The sequence below is a fragment of the Rana temporaria genome, assembly GCF_905171775.1.
Source record: "Rana temporaria chromosome 2 unlocalized genomic scaffold, aRanTem1.1 chr2h, whole genome shotgun sequence".
NCBI classification, from domain to species: Eukaryota; Metazoa; Chordata; class Amphibia; order Anura; family Ranidae; genus Rana; species Rana temporaria.
Window position 1 is genome coordinate 667,100 of NW_024404413.1, and position 18,571 is coordinate 685,670.

The 18,571-nt window shown below is 50.0% G+C and overlaps 1 protein-coding gene across 1 annotated transcript in view; it reads left to right on the forward strand.

Moving 5' to 3' along the window:
- The first annotated feature begins 4,935 nt into the window (after positions 1 to 4,935).
- The window catches only part of LOC120921599, a 28,304-nt gene continuing 14,668 nt past the window's right edge, over positions 4,936 to 18,571 (forward strand). Inside the window, exon 1 of the mRNA XM_040334106.1 lies at positions 4,936 to 5,033. The gene's annotated coding sequence lies outside the window, so the exon portion shown is untranslated. The remainder of the gene's footprint in view (positions 5,034 to 18,571) is intronic.

Genomic DNA, 18,571 nt, shown 5'->3' on the forward strand with positions numbered 1-18,571 from the left:
GCTCTGAGGGGTTCATGCTGGAACCTGTAGTCCTTAACTTTGGGGAGGCCACACCCCCCCAAGTAAAGGACTACCAATCCCAGCATGAACCCCTGAGATCTAAGGGTGTGACCCCATAGATTTCACAGATCTATGCTGGGACCTGTAGTTCTTCACTAGTTTAGGGGGGTGTCACATCTTAAGCTCTGAGGGGTTCATGCTGGGACCTGTGTCAGTTTCATTCCGGGACACTGTATTGTCCCAGAGTGAAGGTGCCCGGGACAGACCTGCAGAATGCGGGACTGTCCCGGGCAATCCGGGACACGTGGTCACCCTAAGTGGCGACGAGTTACAAATTGGTACTAAACAGAGCAGTACTGACTGCTCCATTTAAATTCAAGGACGTTGTTTTCGGCGTGAACGTAAATGGCGTCCAGCCCCATTCACGGACGACTTACGCAAACGAAGAAAGAATTTCAAAATTATACGCGGGAACGAAGGCCATACTTAACATTGAGTATGCCACCAGATAGCAGCTTTAACTATACGCCGGAAAAAGCCGAACGGAAACGACGTAAAAGAATGCGACGGCCGCTCGTACGTTCGTGGATCGTCGGAAATAGCTAATTTGCATACTCGTCGCGGGTTACAAAGTGAAGGCCACCCAGCGGCCGCCGGAAAATTGCATCTTAGATCCGACGGCGTACTAAGGCGTACGCCTGTCGGATCTAACACAGATACCGTCGTATATTGTTTGGTGGATACCAAAACAAAGATATGACGCGCAAAATTTGAAATTACGCGTCGTATCAACAGATACGCCGGCGTCATTTCTTTGAGGATCTGCCCCCTAGTTTTCCAAATGTTCTTTTGATTTGCTCTCTCGGTCTCCCTTCCCCCTCTCTGTCTCTCTTCTTCCCTCCCCCCTCTCTCTCTCTTTCTCTCCCTCCCTCCTCTTCTCTCTTTCCCGTCTCTCCTCCAATTAAATTCAATTCAATTCAAATAAGCTTTATTGGCAGGACCAAATACATGTTAGCATTGCCAAAGCAGTTGAGTTTGTATAGGAAAAGGGGAAGGGGGGTAATATGACGGGGGATGGACATAAGTCTGTGAAAGGATAAAGTCCTCATTTTCTCATGTCCCTCTCAGTCTGTGACACGCTGTCACATATTGGGCAGCTCTCTTCACCATTGGCTCCTCTTCTCCCAGTAGAAATTGGAGTTTCCTCTTCTCTTCTGTAGAATTGAAGTCCGGGATGAGAGCGGAGAGTCTCTGGAAGTGAGTGTCCCTCACTGATGAGTACTTGGGGCAATGTAGCAGGAAGTGTTCCTCATCCTCCGGGACCCCCTGGTCACATTGTAGCAGGAAGTGTTCCTCATCCTCCGGGACCCCCTGGTCACATTGTAGCAGGAAGTGTTCCTCATCCTCCGGGACCCCCTGGTCACATTGTAGCGGGAAGTGTTCCTCATCCTCCGGGACCCCCTGGTCACATTGTAGCGGGAAGTGTTCCTCATCCTCCGGGACCCCCTGGTCACATTGTAGCGGGAAGTGTTCCTCATCCTCCGGGACCCCCTGGTCACATTGTAGCAGGAAGTGTTCCTCATCCTCCAGGACCCCCTGGTCACATTGTAGCAGGAAGTGTTCCTCATCCTCCGGGACCCCCTGGTCACATTGTAGCAGGAAGTGTTCCTCATCCTCCGGGACCCCCTGGTCACATTGTAGCAGGAAGTGTTCCTCATCCTCCGGGGACCCCCTGGTCACATTGTAGCAGGAAGTGTTCCTCATCCTCCGGGACCCCCTGGTCACATTGTAGCGGGAAGTGTTCCTCATCCTCCGGGACCCCCTGGTCACATTGTAGCGGGAAGTGTTCCTCATCCTCCGGGACCCCCTGGTCACATTGTAGCAGGAAGTGTTCCTCATCCTCCGGGACCCCCTGGTCACATTGTAGCAGGAAGTGTTCCTCATCCTCCGGGACCCCCTGGTCACATTGTAGCAGGAAGTGTTCCTCATCCTCCGGGACCCCCTGGTCACATTGTAGCAGGAAGTGTTCCTCATCCTCCGGGACCCCCTGGTCACATTGTAGCGGGAAGTGTTCCTCATCCTCCGGGACCGCCTGGTCACATTGTAGCAGGAAGTGTTCCTCATCCTCCGGGACCCCCTGGTCACATTGTAGCAGGAAGTGTTCCTCATCCTCCGGGACCCCCTGGTCACATTGTAGCAGGAAGTGTTCCTCATCCTCCGGGACCCCCTGGTCACATTGTAGCAGGAAGTGTTCCTCATCCTCCGGGACCCCCTGGTCACATTGTAGCGGGAAGTGTTCCTCATCCTCCGGGACCCCCTGGTCACATTGTAGCAGGAAGTGTTCCTCATCCTCCGGGACCCCCTGGTCACATTGTAGCAGGAAGTGTTCCTCATCCTCCGGGACCCCCTGGTCACATTGTAGCAGGAAGTGTTCCTCATCCTCCGGGACCCCCTGGTCACATTGTAGCAGGAAGTGTTCCTCATCCTCCGGGGACCCCCTGGTCACATTGTAGCAGGAAGTGTTCCTCATCCTCCGGGGACCCCCTGGTCACATTGTAGCAGGAAGTGTTTGTCATCCTCCGGGACCCCCTGGTCACATTGCTGGCACAGTCTCCTCTCCCTGGGCTTGTAGGTCTGTCTGTATTTCCAGGCTGTGGGCGCTCAGTCTGTACAAGCTCATTGTTTGTCTTTCTTTGGGGTCTTGTAGCACCTCCAGGTACGGGGCCAGTTTGTAGTCTCTCTGCAGTGACTGGTAAATCGTTAGTTTTTTGGAGTTTGTTATTTCGTGTCTCCATTCTCCAACATTTTCCCCCTCTCTCTTCTTTCCTGCCTCTCTCTCCTTCCCTGTCTCTCTCTCTCTCTCTCTCTCTCTCCTTCCCTGTCTCTCTCTCTCCTTCCCTGTCTCTCTCTCCATCCCGGTCTCTCTCTCTGGCTCTCTCTCTCCCCCCTCTCGGTATCTCTCTCTGTCTCTCTCTCTGTGTCTGTCTGTGTCCCTCTGCCTCTATATCTCTGTCTCTCTCTCTCTGTCTCTCTTTGTCTCTTTCTCTCTGGCTCACCCCATGTCTCTCTCTCTCTCTCTGTGTCTCTGTTTTCTTTCTCTCTCTGTCTCTCTTTGTCTCTCTCTCCCCCTCTCTTGCCTCTCTCTCTTTCCCTGTCTCTTCTCTCTCTCCTTCCCTGTCTCTCTCCCCCTCTCTCTCTATGTATCTTTGTCTTGTTCTCTCTGTCTCTCCCTCTCTGTCTGTCTGTCTGTCTTTGTCCCTCTGCCTCTAGATCTCTGTTTCTCTCTCTGTCTATCTCTTTGCTCTCTGTCTCTCTTTGTCTCTCTCAGTCTCTGTTTGTCTCTCTCTCTCCCTGTCTCTCTTTGTCTCTCTCACCTCCCCCTCTCTCTCTCATCTCTCTCTTTCCCTGTCTCTTCTCTCCCTGCCCCTCTCTCTCTGTCTCTCTCTTTGTCTCTCTCTCTCTCTTTGTCTCACTCTCCTCTCTCTTTGTCTCTCTCTCTATACTCCCCGCTCTCTCTCCTCTCCCTCTCTCCTTCCTTGTCTCTCTCTCTCGCTCTCTTTCTCTCCCTCTCCCCCTGTCTCATCTCTTCTCTCTCCCCCTGTCTCATCTCTCCTCTCTCTCCCTGTCTCATCTCTTCTCTATCTCTCCCTGTCTCTTCTTTCTCTCTCTCACACCTGTCTCTTCTCTCTCTCTCTTTTTCTCCCTGTCTCTTCTCTCTCTCTCTTGCTCTCTTACTTTCTCTCTCCTTGTCTCTCTCTCTCTCTCTCCCCGTGTGTATCTCTTTCTCTCTCTTGCTCTCTCCTTGTCTCTCCCTCTCTCTCCCTGTCTCTTTCTCTCTCACTCTCCCTGTCTCTTCTCTCTCTTTTGCTCTCTCTCTCTCTCCCCCCCTGTCTCTTCTCTCTCTGTCTCTCTCTCTCTCCCCCCCTGTCTCTTCTCTCTCTGTCTTTCTCTCTCTCCCCCCCTGTCTCTTCTCTCTCTGTCTCTCTCTCTCCCCCCCTGTCTCTTCTCTCTCTGTCTCTCTCTCTCTGTCTCTCTTCTCTCTCTCTCTCTCCTTGTCTCTCTTATCTTCTCTTCTCTTCTCTCTCCCTGTCTCTCTCTCTCTCTCTCTCTCCCTGTCTCTCTCTCTCTCTCTCTCTCTGTCTCTCTCGCTCTCTCCTCTCTCTCTCTCTCTGTCTGTCTCTTCTCTCTGTCTCTTCTCTCTGTCTCTTCTCTCTCTCTCTCTCTTGCTCTCTTCTCTCTCTCCCTCTCTCTCTCTTGCTCTCTCCTTGTCTCTCTCCCCCCCCCCTGTCTCCTCTCTCTCTCTGTCTCTCTTCTCTCTCTCTCTCCTTGTCTCTCTTCTCTCTCTCTTGCTCTCTCTCTCCCCCTGTCTCTTCTCTCTCTGTCTCTCTCTCCCCCTGTCTCCTCTCTCTCCTTCTCTCTCTCTCTCTTTCTCTCTCTCTTGCTCTCTCCTTTTCCCTCTTATCTCTCTCTTCTCTCTCTCTCCCCCCCCCCTGTCTCCTCTCTCTTCTCTCTCTCTCTCTCTCTCTGTCTCTCTCTCTCTGTCTCTCTCTCCCTGTCTCCTCTCTCTCTCTTTCTCTCTCTCTCTCTCTCTCTGTCTCTCTCTCTCTGTCTCTCTCTCCCTGTCTCCTCTCTCTTCTCTCTCTCTCTCTCTCTCTTGCTCTCTCTCTCTCTTCTCTCTCTGTCTCTTCTCTCTCTCTCTTTCTCTCTCTCCCCCCTGTCTCCTCTCTCTCTGTCTCTCTCCTTGTCTCTCCCCCCCCCCCGTCTCCTCTCTCTTCTCTCTCTCTCTCTCTCCCCCCCCCCCTGTCTCCTCTCTCTTCTCTCTCTCTCTCTCTCTCTCTCTCTCTCTCTCTGTCTCTTTCTCTCTCACTCTCCTTTGTGTTCTTCCAGCCTTGCACCTGTCAGCAGCCCCTCCCCCGTCTGGTGACATCCTGGCAGTAACAGGTAGCCGGAGACGGCGGTGCAGGTTGTTGTTAGTAACCAGCAGTGTACACAGGCTGCGGAGGAAGCTGACATGTCCTCGGGTGGCTGCTCAGGTGAGTGAGGGAGACCCTAGGGGTCTCTTCTTGCCTGCAGAGTGGGGTTGGGGTGCAGAGGGGAGTCTGGGGGGGGGGGGGGTCTATGTATCACACTTTGTGCCTCTTTACTCTCCATAATTAGACTGTTAGCTCTTTGGCACAGACACTGAGACTTTTACATTGCAGAGGTCTATTTTTCTCCAAATAAGTAGCAGAAGATGTCTACACATTGTATTTTATATCTACAATCCGTCCACAATGCTAGAGGAGAAGTGAACAGCCTTCAGGTCCATGTCTGTATGGACAGCACACAACTGTGAACAATAGTATCACAGCCGAAAAATTCCAACCAGATGGTACCCCCCAACCCCCTTCCTAGATCCATGGACTGGAGGAGGTTATGGAAAACACGAGCCTATTGATAAATTATTAATTGCAGAAACCTAATTAGGCATGCAAAAGTGACATATGACAACATCGAATGAAAGGCCACTTTAGCATGCCCGAAGCGAAGCGCGATGAATCAGTGCCGATGTGTCCTCCACGCCGATGGAACAATCACCGTACAATCTAAATTACTGAGATTTCTCTCCTGCATGTGGTATTGTGAGAAGCTTGGCCGTCCTTGTTGATTGGCATTTCTAAGATGATTAGATTATCATCATTTCCCCCCAGAAGCCTTAGCTATTTCATAGACAGTTAGACTGTGGCCACTTCCACTTCCCCCAGAAGCCTTGATCGTTCTTATTGATGGGCATTTTATAGACAGATTTTGGCCACTTCCCCCAGAAACCTTGGCTGTCCTTGCTGATGGATATTTCATAAATTATGTCCATTTCCCCCAGAAGCCTTGGCCATCCTTGTTGACGGGTATATTTTATAGACATGTGCAGACTGGAATATTTCATTTCGTTTTCGTTTGGAAAATAAATTTATTTAGTTATTCCCGAAAATCGTTTTGATTTATTTCGTTTTTCGTTGGGGAATAGCTTTCGTCCGAAAATCCAATAATACTTGGTTTCTGTCGAATGGTCAAAAAAAATATTCGCCGGAACGTCGAATGTTTGTTGGGTTCTGTCTAATGGCCAAAAAACATTTGACGGAACGTCAAATCTTTACGTCGAATCGTACATTTCCGTTCGAATATTCCGCCTACAAGAATTCTAATGTTGTATGACTAGTAATAATGTCGAATCTATTCTCTATAATGTCGAATCTATTTTCTCATAGATCGAAATCTATTCTCTGTAATGTCGAATCAATTATTTCTATAATGTCGAATCTTTTCTCTATGATGTCAAATCTTTTCCCTATAATGTCGAATCTCTCTATATCGAATTTTTACCGCAACGAAAACGAAAATAAAGCATTTTTTATGTCGGATCTTTCGGTTTTCGTTTATTGCACTTTCGTTATCATTTGTTAAAACGATAACGAAAAAACACGATTTTCGGACGAAAATGCATTCTAACGAAAATGAATGCACGTGTCTAATATTTTATAGACAGATTGTGGCCATTTCCCCCAGAAGCCTTGGCTATCCTTGTTGATGGATATTTCATAGACAGTTAGATAGACTGTGGCCACTTCCCCCAGAAGCCTTGATCGTTCCTATTGATGGGCATTTTATAGACAGATTTTGGCCACTTCCCCCAGAAACCTTGGCTATCCTTGCTGATGGATATTTCATAAATTAATGTCCATTTCCCCCAGAAGTCTTGGCCGTCCTTGTTGACGGGTATATTTTATAGACAGATTGTGGCCATTTCCCCCAAAAGCCTTGGCCGTCCTTGTTGACGGGTATATTTTATAGACAGATTGTGGCCATTTCCCCAGAAGTCTTGGCCGTCCTTGTTGATGGATATTTCATAGACAGTTAGACTGTGGCCACTTCCCCCAGAAGCCTTGGCCGTCCTTGTTGACGGGTATATTTTATAGACAGATTGAGTCCATTTCCCCCAGAAGCCTTGGCCGTCCTTGTTGACGGGTATATTTTATAGACAGATCGTGGCCATTTCCCCCAGAAGCCTTGGTCGTCCTTGTTGACGGGTATATTTTATAGACAGATTGTGGCCATTTCCCCCCAGAAGCCTTGGCCGTCCTTGTTGACGGGTATATTTTATAGACAGATTGTGGCCATTTCCCCCAGAAGCCTTGGCCGTCCTTGTTGATGGATATTTTATAGACATATTGTGTCCATTTCCCCCAGAAGCCTTGGCCGTCCTTGTTGACGGATATTTTATAGACAGATTGTGGCCATTTCCCCCAGAAGCCTTGGCTGTCCTTGTTGACGGGTATATTTTATAGACAGATTGTGGCCATTTCCCCCAGAAGCCTTGGCTGTCCTTGTTGACGGGTATATTTTATAGACAGAATGTGGCCATTTCCCCCAGAAGTCTTGGCCGTCCTTGTTGATGGATATTTTATAGACAGATTGTGGCCATTTCCCCCAGAAGCCTTGGCCGTCCTTGTTGACGGGTATATTTTATAGACAGGATGTGGCCATTTCCCCCAGAAGCCTTGGCCGTCCTTGTTGACGGATATTTTATAGACAGATTGTGGCCATTTCCCCCAGAAGTCTTGGCCGTCCTTGTTGATGGATATTTTATAGACATTTAGGGCCAGATCCACAAAAGGGATACGACGGCGTATCTACTGATACGCCGTCGTATCCCTGTTTCTATCTTTGGAACTGATCCACAGAATCAGTTTCCAAAAGATAGGGAGAAGATCCGACATGTGTAAGGGACTTACACTGTCGGATCTTAGGATGCAGTACCGCACCTGCCGCTGGGGGCAATTCGAGTCAAAATGCCGCTTCGGGTATGCAAATTAGCACTTACGGAGATCCATGAAGCTTTTCAGCTTCGTTTTTTCTCCGTAAGTATTAGTTTGCAATCGTAAAATTAGGGCTGCTTTTACAAGGCCTAAACTGTTTAGGCCTTGTAAAAGTAGACCCTTCTATCCCGCGTCGCCGTCTTTTTTTTTGAAATTTTTTTTTTTTTCCGCCGCAACTCGTATTTTTTTTTTTACGCCCGTCGTGATTCTCAAAACCCGGCGCAACGTAAAACCGCGCTAAGCACGTCGGGAAAATGACGTCGTGAGCATGCGCAGTACAGCTGGCGCGGGAGCGCGCCTAATTTAAATGGGACTCGCCCCATTTGAATAGGAACGCCTTGCGCCGGCCGGATTTAAGTTACACAGCCGAAAATTTCTAGGTAAGTGCTTTGTGGATCGGGCACTTAGGTAGAAATTTTCCGGCCGTGTAACTTAAATTGAAAAAGTTTTGTTGCGCCGGGTTTTTGTGGATCTGGCCCATTGTGTCCATTTCCCCCAGAAGCCTTGGCCGTCCTTGTTGATGGATATTATATAGACAGATTGTGGCCATTTCCCCCAGAAGCCTTGGCCGTCCTTGTTGATGGATATTATATAGACAGATTGTGGCCATTTCCCCCAGAAGCCTTGGCCATCCTTGTTGACGGGTATATTTTATAGACAGATTGTGGCCATTTCCCCCAGAAGCCTTGGCCGTCCTTGTTGATGGATATTATATAGACAGATTGTGGCCATTTCCCCCAGAAGCCTTGGTCATCCTTGTTGACGGGTATATTTTATAGACAGATTGTGGCAATTTCCCCCAGAAGTCTTGGCCGTCCGTGTTGACGGATATTTTATAGACAGATTCTGGCCATTTCCCCCCAGAAGCCTTGGCCGTCCTTGTTGATGGATATTTTATAGACATATTGTGGCCATTTCCCCCAGAAGCCTTGGCCGTCCTTGTTGATGGATATTTTATAGACATATTGTGGCAATTTCCCCCAGAAGTCTTGGCCGTCCGTGTTGACGGATATTTTATAGACAGATTCTGGCCATTTCCCCCCAGAAGCCTTGGCCGTCCTTGTTGATGGATATTTTATAGACATATTGTGGCCATTTCCCCCAGAAGCCTTGGCCGTCCTTGTTGATGGATATTTTATAGACATATTGTGGCCATTTCCCCCAGAAGCCTTGGCCGTCCTTGTTGATGGGTATATTTTATAGACAGATTGTGGCCATTTCCCCCAAAAGCCTTGGCCATCCTTGTTGACGGGTATATTTTATAGACAGATTGTGTCCATTTCCCCCAGAAGCCCTGGTCATCCTTGTTGACGGGTATATTTTATAGACAGATTGTGGCCATTTCCCCCAGAAGTCTTGGCCGTCCGTGTTGATGGATATTTTATAGACATATTGTGGCCATTTCCCCCAGAAGCCTTGGCCGTCCTTGTTGATGTATATTTTATAGACATATTGTGGCCATTTCCCCCAGAAGCCTTGGCCGTCCTTGTTGACGGGTATATTTTATAGACAGATTGTGTCCATTTCCCCCAGAAGCCTTGGCCATCCTTGTTGACGGGTATATTTTATAGACAGGTGGTGTCCATTTCCCCCAGAAGCCTTGGCCATCCTTGTTGACGGGTATATTTTATAGACAGATTGTGTCCATTTCCCCCAGAAGCCTTGGCCGTCCTTGTTAATGGATATTTTATAGAAAGATTGTGGCCATTTCCCCCAGAAGCCATGGCCGTCCTTGTTGATTTGTAGACAATTAGATTGTAAAGGTAGGTGGGTGATTGTTTGTCATGTCCCCCATGTTTCCCCAACTCATTGGGCGCCAGGTACTGGGTCACATAAGAGACCTACCCCAGGATGGGTTCTTGATGATGCCATGCCATCATCAATTCTCACCACTGTGCCATGCCATCATCAATTCGCACCACTGTGCCATGCCATCAAACGCAGTCACTGTGCCATGCCATCAAACGCAGTCACTGTGCCATGCCATCAAACGCAGCCACTGTGCCATGCCATCAAACGCAGCCACTGTGCCATCAATTGTCACCACTGTGCCATGCCATCAAACGCAGCCACTGTGCCATGCCATCAAACGCAGCCACTGTGCCATGCCATCAAACGCAGCCACTGTGCCATTAATTGTCGCCACTGTGCCAATTGTCACCACTGTGCCCTTTAATTTTTCGCCACTGTGCCCATTGATGTCACTGTGACTGTGCCCTTTAATTGTCGCTACTGTACCCATTCATGCCGCTGTGCCAATTGTCCCCACTGTGCCCATTGTGCCTATTGTCGCCACTGTGCCCATTGATGTTACTGTGCCCTTCGTCGCCGCTGTGCCCTGTAAAATGCCCCTTTCCCCCCGCCCGGCACTTACCTTTACTGGAGTCAGCCATCCACATCCCTCGATGTCTTCTCCCGCCCTCGATGACGCTTCAGCCAATCAGGTTACCGATAGCCAGAACCGGTCAACCTGATTGGCTGAGACGCCTGTCAGTCTTATCCAAGGAACGCACCCCGGTACGGTCCCTGGATAAGCATCCGGAAGGCTGAGGGCTGTCCTCGGAAAGAGCCGCTGGCTCTGATAGGCACTTCCGTACAGCCAACCAGCTGCCGTTATTCAGGTGGTCGGATCATGTCCGGCCATCTGAATAGACCAGCGACGACAATAACATCGATTCATGCAATGTCAGTGCGGGAGCCAGAGGGGGCGGCGCTCCAGCGCCCTCTATGGACCAACCGCCACTGGTCCAACTACTAGCCCAGACATCCCTTAAATTTGAAATAGCGCCCCCATCTTTGGGAGCAGGGTGCTACATTAGGTTGGATGATGCTCATCACACATCTGTGGGCAGCCTTTCTCTGCCTTTTTACCCCAAAGGAACCCTTGAAATAATTTTCAGGCCACAGGGATACCTACTAAGCCTACTCCATCATGGGTCATTAGGAAAATGCCCCTTACATTGGTGGTCCCTTGCAAGGATGCCACCCCAGAGGCGTTGCTAGGGGGTGCGGGGGATGCGGTCTGCACCGGGTGACACCCGCTAGAGGGGTGACACCATCCCTTTTTTTTTTTTTTTAGCTGACATGCCCAGCCTGTCCTGTGCAATCCCAACCTGCCCTGTACCACCCCAGCCTGCCCTGTATCACCCAGCCTGCCCTGTACCACCCCAGCCTGCCCTGTACCACCCCAAACAGCCCTATACCACCCCAGCCTGCCCTGTACCCCCCCAAACAGCCCTGTGCAATCCCAGCCTGCCCTGTACCACCCCAGCCTGCCCTGTACCACCCCAGCCTGCCCTGTATCACCCCAAACAGCCCTATACCACCCCAGCCTGCCCTGTACCCCCCCCCACACAGCCCTGTACCACCCAGCCTGCACTGTACCACCCCAAACAGTCCTATACCACCCCAGCCTGCCCTGTACCCCCCCCCCCCAAACAGCCCTGTACCACCCCAGCCTGCCCTGTACAACCCCAGCCTGCCCTGTACCACCCAGCATGCTCTGTGCCACCCCAGCCTGCCCTGTGTCACCCCAAACTTTCCCATGCCACCCCAACTTGCCCTGTGCCACCCTAACTTGCCCCGTACCACCACAATCTGCCCTATGGCACCATAACTTGCCCTATACTACCCCAACCTGCCCAATGCCACCCTAACTTGCCCTGTACCACCCCAACCTTTCCCATGCCATCCCAACTTGCCCTATGTCACCCTAACTTGCACTATACCACCCCAACCTGCCCTGTACCAACTTAACTTGCCCTATACCACCCCAACCTGCCCTATGCAACCCTAACTTGCCCTATACCACCCCAAACTACCCTATATCACCACAACATGCCCTATACCACCTTAACCTGTCCTATACCACCCCACTACACCAACCTGCCACTATACCACTCTATACTACCCTAACCTGCCACTATACTATCATTAACAGGGGCTGGTTTGGGGTGCGCCCCGTGCGCTGCCTGCTTGGTTTTGGGCAGCCTAGACAGAGGGGGGGGGGGGTGACACCATGTTTTACCGCACCGGGTGACACCAACCCTAGTGACGCCACTGTGCCACCCTTACAGTTACCTAAAAGGATCGGTGGTATCGTGCTACTAGCTCTTGCAAGTTGTGATGAGCCTTGAAATATTAGATGAGGAGTCAATTACCACAGCTCAAGGAACCCCGAGCAACTTTTGGAGGAACCCCAAGATTCCACAGAACCCTACTCGAGAATGGTTGTTCTCGGGTGTGAAGGCAGCTGCGTGTTCCGTCTTGTACACCTCATTGTCCATTCTTTTAATTATCGTCCTTAATAAGCTAATTGCCGGAGGGACGGTCATTTGCACACAATGAATGGAATGCAAACTTTGCACTGTTTCCACGGCAACCAGGAAGACGCTTTCCATCCTCCCTGCCAAGTCAGAATACAGAGTCAGAGTATCGGGGACCAGCGCAAAGTGTACTCTGACCTTCTTCTAGGAGCTCTGAACCCGGGGGCAAAGTGTCAGATCCCCCCTAAAGCTGGCCATACACCATACAATCTGATCAGTGGTGTAGCTATAGGCTAAGCAGCTGCTTGGGGCCCCAGAGGAGGGGAAATGGCCCCCGCTTAGACGGATGTCTCCATAGACAATGAGCAGGCGTTGGATGTGTAGGATCATGCTAGTCACAGACCTCCGATGCCCTCACACCATTGGTGAGTAGATTTGTTGCTGCAATTGAATGAAAGTCTGCTGGTGTGTGACCGACTTTACACAGTGGGGTAGATTCAGTAAGCAATTGCGTCTGCGTATCCATAGATACGCAGCGCAATTGCTTAGTTGCGCCGGCGTACCGACTGCTCCTGATTCAGAAAGGTCGATACGTCGACTGCAGCCTAAGATATGCGTGGCATAAGGCTCTTATGCCGTCGTATCGTAGGCTGCATTCTTACAATGGCCGCTAGGTGGCGTTCCCATAGTGGTCAGCGTAGAGTATGCAAATTGCATACTCACGCCGATTCACAACCCTACGCGCGCCCTGCGTTCGCATTTTACGTCGTTTGCGTTCGTCGGGTTTTGCGTAAGGCTGCTCCTGCTATTAGCAGGGGCAGCCAATGCTAAGTCTACCCGTCGTTCCCGCGTCGCGAAATTTGAAAATTACGTTGTTTGTGTAAGTGAATCGTGAATGGCGCTGGACGCCATTTACGTTCACGTTGAAGCAAATGACGTCCTTGCGACGTCATTTACCGCAATGCACGTCGGGAAAGTTTCCCGACGGAGCATGCGCACTACGTTCGGCGCGGGAACGTGCCTAATTTAAATGATCCACGCCCCCTACGGGATCATTTAAATTACGCGCGCTTACGCCGGGCAGTTTTCCGGAGCGCACACGCAAATTACGGAGCTACTGCTTCGTGAATGAAGCGCAGCGCAGGTAATTTATGTAGGCGTAGCGTAAAAACGGTACGCTGCGCCTCCGTAGTAGTGCGCGCCTGAATCCACCCCAGTATTCCCGGGGCTGAAGAATCCCAGAGTGTCCTCTAAAAAGTGACAAGACCTTTATGGCCCATTTAGAGCCCATGTGTAAAGGACTGAGTATTTATTTATTTTGTGTTGGGAGGTTCGTTATTATCCACTTCCCTACCGCGTGCCGTCATATGACGTCCTGGATTTTCGGGGGGATACCTAGGGTTGCCAACTCATCCCTTTAAAACAGAACACATATTCATTACACAGGTTCTGTGGCTGATTAACCACTTCCTTACTGGGCACGTATACCCCTTCCTGACCAGGTTTAATTTCAGCTTCTGGCACTGCGTCGCTTTAACTGACAATTGCGCGGTCGTGCGACGTGGCTCCCAAACAAAATTGATATCCTTTTTTCCCCACAAATAGAGATTTCTTTTGGTGGTATTTGATCACGTCTGCGGTTTTTATTTTTTGCGCCATAAACAAAAAAAGAGCGACAATTTTGAAAAAAAGTCAATATTTTTTACTTGTTACTATAATAAATATCCCATTTTTAAAAAAAAAACAAACATTTTTTTCCTCAGTTTAGGCCGATACGTATTCTTCTACATATTTTTGGTAAAAAAAAGAAAATCACAATAAGCGACTGGTTTGCGCAAAAGTTATAGCGCTTACAAAATAGGGGACAGAATTATTATTAATTTTTATTATTCATTTTTTTTACTAGTAATGGCGGCGATCTGCGATTTTTATTGGGACTGCGACGTTATGGCGGACACATCGGACACTTTTGACCCATTTTTGGCGCCATTCACATTTATACTGCGATCAGTGCTATAAAAATGCACCGATTACTGTATAAATGTGACAGGCAGTGAAGGGGTTAACACTAGGGGGGGCATGGAAGGGGTTAAATGTATTCCCTGGGTGTGTTCTAACTGTGTGGGGGGAGGGGGGTGACTGGGGGAGGTGACCGATGCTGTGTCCCTATGTACAAGAGACACAGATCGGTCTCCTCTCTCCCTGACAGGACGTGGAGCTCTGTGTTTACACCCCATCATTACACACAGAGCTCCACGTCTTGTCCCTGTAGCCGCCGATCGCGAGTGCCTGGCGGACATCGCGGCCGCCAGGCACGCGCATCGGTATCTCAGGAATGCGGCGGGCACGCGCGCGCCCTCTAGTGGCATGGAAGAGCGGAGGGCGTCCTGTCAGAGATTTAGAACCACCCTGCGGCCGCACATATTCGTACGGCCGTCGGGAAGTGGTTAAGGAGGTAATTAGACTCACTTGGTGCCTTATTTGCATTAAATTAGCCCCAGAACCTGTGTAATTCATATGTGTTCTGTTTTAAAGGGATGAGGTGGCAACTCTATGATGGGTGCAGCTACAGGCATCATTCGGATATCATTCTTTGATGCCGGCGATTTTGTGCACGATAAGAACGATCATGGCGGCAGTTCCAGTACTTGATGCTGTGGGGGTCCCCCCCAAAATCCATACCAGGACCTTCAGGTCTGATATGGATTTTAAGGGTAAAGGGGAGGACGAGAGAGCTCCCCCCACTCCTAATGAAACGTACCAGGCCACGTGCCCTCAACATGGGGAGGGTGCTTTGGGGTCCCCCCCAAAGCACCTTGTCCCCATGTTGATGGGGACAAGGGCCTCATCCCCACAACCATTGCCCGGTGGTTGTGGGGGTCTGTGGGCAGGGGGCTTATCTGAATCTTAAATTTAACAAGGGGGCCCCCAGATCCCGGCCCCCACTATCTGAATGTGGAAAAAAAACTCTGCACCTGCATGGGAGGTGTCCCCGTGACAGACATAGATGGATGACCCCACCCCCTGTGACGGCACAGGACTTCAGAAGGGGGCGGAGTCACTCGGTTACATCAGCGGGTGGCCTCACCCTTGGCTATATAAGATCTGTCAAAGCAAAAAGACGACTGTCGCAGGGACGCCTCCCATAGAGTCAGAGTTTTTTTGGGGGGGTTTCAGGACCGTCTGCGCCGTGATTGAAGATGGGCTGCCGTCCCTGCGTTTTCCACCTTTTTCAAAACTCGGCCTGCGAGATAACCATGCGATTTCCCTGCGGTTCCCGCAAATTCGCTACATTTTTCCCTCACTCCCAGTAACAGAATGGGGTCCCACTGAACACCTAACGTGGACCTCATGCGTGCGTTCACTTAACTCCTTCCCTTCCCATACCTCGTGACCGGGCCATAGACCTCCGTAACTTGAGCTCGGATCTGGTTGCCATTTGATACCGACTGCTAGAGAGGGAGCCAGAACATTGGCCCCTTTTGGAGGACCTGTCACCTTTCCTGGTACCACGCTTTACTGTAGCTTGTTCCATTCTTGGTTACCCATAGCAACCACATTCCTCTACACTGTGTCTTGCTGTGTTAACCCTTTTGCAACCGTGTTACTTCATACAACTTTGTGCATTTACAGACCCAATTTCTTTTGATGTGCCAGAACCATTGGGCACCCCTTTGAATAACTTCAGACCAAGCTCAAAACGTGGAATGTAACTGTAGCGCCCCCTTACTTTCAGTATGGGCACTATGCTAAAGTTAGTGGGGAATGGGAGAGTTACTTTGCTCCCATTCACAATTTGCTAAATTTGGGCTGCTGTCATTCTTGGACTGTCCTGTGGGTCAGTCTGCGCTCCAGGTGTGTCGTTTCCACCCCTGGGCGACAGTTGGCGCTAGAGGGGTTCTGGCAGAGCCACTTTTCCCCAGCAGCCAATTAGAGGAGTTTTCCCTCGCGGGGCATGCTGGGGGAGAGTATATCTGTGGCAGACGCCATTTTGTGTGGTTCTTCGCGGGTTCCAGGTTTCAGGTGCGGCTCCCACCTTTAGGGTGTACGCACAGGCCCGGATTTACTCCCTTTGCCTCCCCAAGGCCGGGTCCTTCAATGCCGCCCCCGCCTGCGCAGTACAGGGGGGACATTATCTGCCGGGGGACTTTTTCGGCAAGACACTGAGAAGCGGGGGAGGGAGGAGTGCTGCTTCCGAATAGCCAAATATGACATTGAGAACTGGGGGGGGGGTGCTCACCACCTCTTCCCTCAGTTTTCTCTCCTCTCACCATCCGTGACATGACAGGTGGGAACTCCCGAAATTAAAGTAAAAGTGGTGAAAGTGTCCTCTCCTCTCAGCCACAGTGCCGCCCCTGCACCCACTGCCGCCCCAAGGCCTGGCCTTGTTGGCCTTGTCTGGAATCCGGCCCTGTGTGCGCATCCAACGGACCCCGGCGAGGGCCTACCAGGCCGGGGTCGTTCGTTACGCGGAGCTCGATGTTGCTGAAAGGGGCCCCAGTGACTTACTGGGTCCCCAGCTCTATTGAAGAGATCCCAGGCTGGGTGCAGTTCGATGAGGGGTTGGCTTGAGGAGAACCCGGAGGCAGGTTGTCCAACAGGGCTTGAACGAACCATCGGGGATCTGGTGACCGGGACGTTGATAGGTACACTTCAGCTGTCACCCGGTGACCCTTATTTAATCTACTGGGAGGATTCGCTCAATCCGTTCACCTCATCTAAGTATTAGACCTGTGGCAGAGGTCCCTAGAGCCGGGCCTGTGGCAGAGGTCCCTAGAGCCGGGCCTGTGGCAGAGGTCCCTAGAGCCGGGCCTGTGGCAGAGGTCCCTAGAGCCGGGCCTGTGGCAGAGGTCCCTAGAGCCGGGTCTGTGGCAGAGGTCCCTAGAGCCGGGCCTGTGGCAGAGGTCCCTAGAGCCGGGCCTGTGGCAGAGGCCTGTTCCTCCCAGCAACCTAAAGTGACACTTTGACTGCCAGGCTCGTGGCAGGAGTCTGTCCGGGGGCACTTCACCCACTCTGGCTGGAGTGGCGACGAACTGTAACTACTACTACTGTGCTGTTGAGAGCAGGATTGCTCCTTTCCTATCCAGGCCTGATACTGCAAAGTTCTCTATCGCTTCATCAACCTTTCCTCTCTACCTCACGTTGATGTTGGCTATGTTGGGCCGAAAATGAAGCATTTGAAAACCTTCTTTGATTGACTGGACATTCGCTCACTACTCTACTCATCAAATACACCCCTAGACAACACTGAGAGGTAACTTAATATGCCGATCCCAACAACAACCAGCGGCTCCTGAGGGGGTAGCGCTACATAACTTTACTGGAAAGATGCAGCATACCAGTTCAATATAAACATTGTCGTTTTCCTAATCCTAACTAGAATAGTGTGGAAACCCAGGTATACCTCCATGAGGTAAGAGTCCATAATGGCATTGCCCATGACTTGGTTTCTTCAGCAGTGCCATGATTGCGCTTACAGATGAGTCTGTAAATCCTGGACCCACCAGTACCCGGGTTCTCACTCTCCAGACCCTTTTTATAGCACAGGTGGGCTGGCCAGGACCAAAAGCCTGGAAACTGAGCTAAAAACAATGAACCCTTTCTCCAGCCTGGGCTGGCTGCTGGCCTAACTGGACTATACCGTGTTTCCCCAAAAATAAGACCGGGTCTTATATTAATTTTAGTCTCAAAAAACACACTAGGGCTTATTTTCAGGGTAGGGCTTATTTATTTACGGGAAATAAAATGATGATCTAAAAGTGGTTGTAACCCTAAAAGAAAAAAATTATATATCCTGTTCTTTTAAAGCAGTGCTTGTGCTTGATGCTGTGTCATTTACCCCTAAATCAATAAAATATTCCTGTGTCCCCTGTCTTCTCTCCGTCTCCCCCAGTCAGGTCAGTATTTTGACATCATTTAAAAAAAAAACATCTTGCTTAAAATTATGTAATCAGTTTTAATAAAAGGATTATACTGGTATAAGTGTATATACCGTGTTTCCCTGAAAATAAGACCGGGTCTTATATTAATTTTAGTCTTAAAAAACACACTAGGGCTTATTTTCAGGGTAGGGCTTATTTATTTACGGGAAATAAAATGATAATCTAAAAGTGGTTGTAACCCTAAAAGAAAAAAATTATATATCCTGTTCTTTTAAAGCAGTGCTTGTGCTTGATGCTGTGTCATTTACCCCTAAATCAATAAAATATTCCTGTGTCCCCTGTCTTGTCTCCGTCTCCCCCAGTCAGGTCAGTATTTTGACATTATTTAAAAAAAAACATCTTGCTTAAAATTATGTAATCAGTTTTAATAAAAGGATTATACTGGTATAAGTGTATATACTGGCAGTTTTATCAGAAATACGGTACGGTACCTTTCTAACAGATCCCCTGGGCCCGCACGTGATCTGCTCTTCTCCGCTTCGAGATCCCTGCTGACGTCAACCCGCTCCGA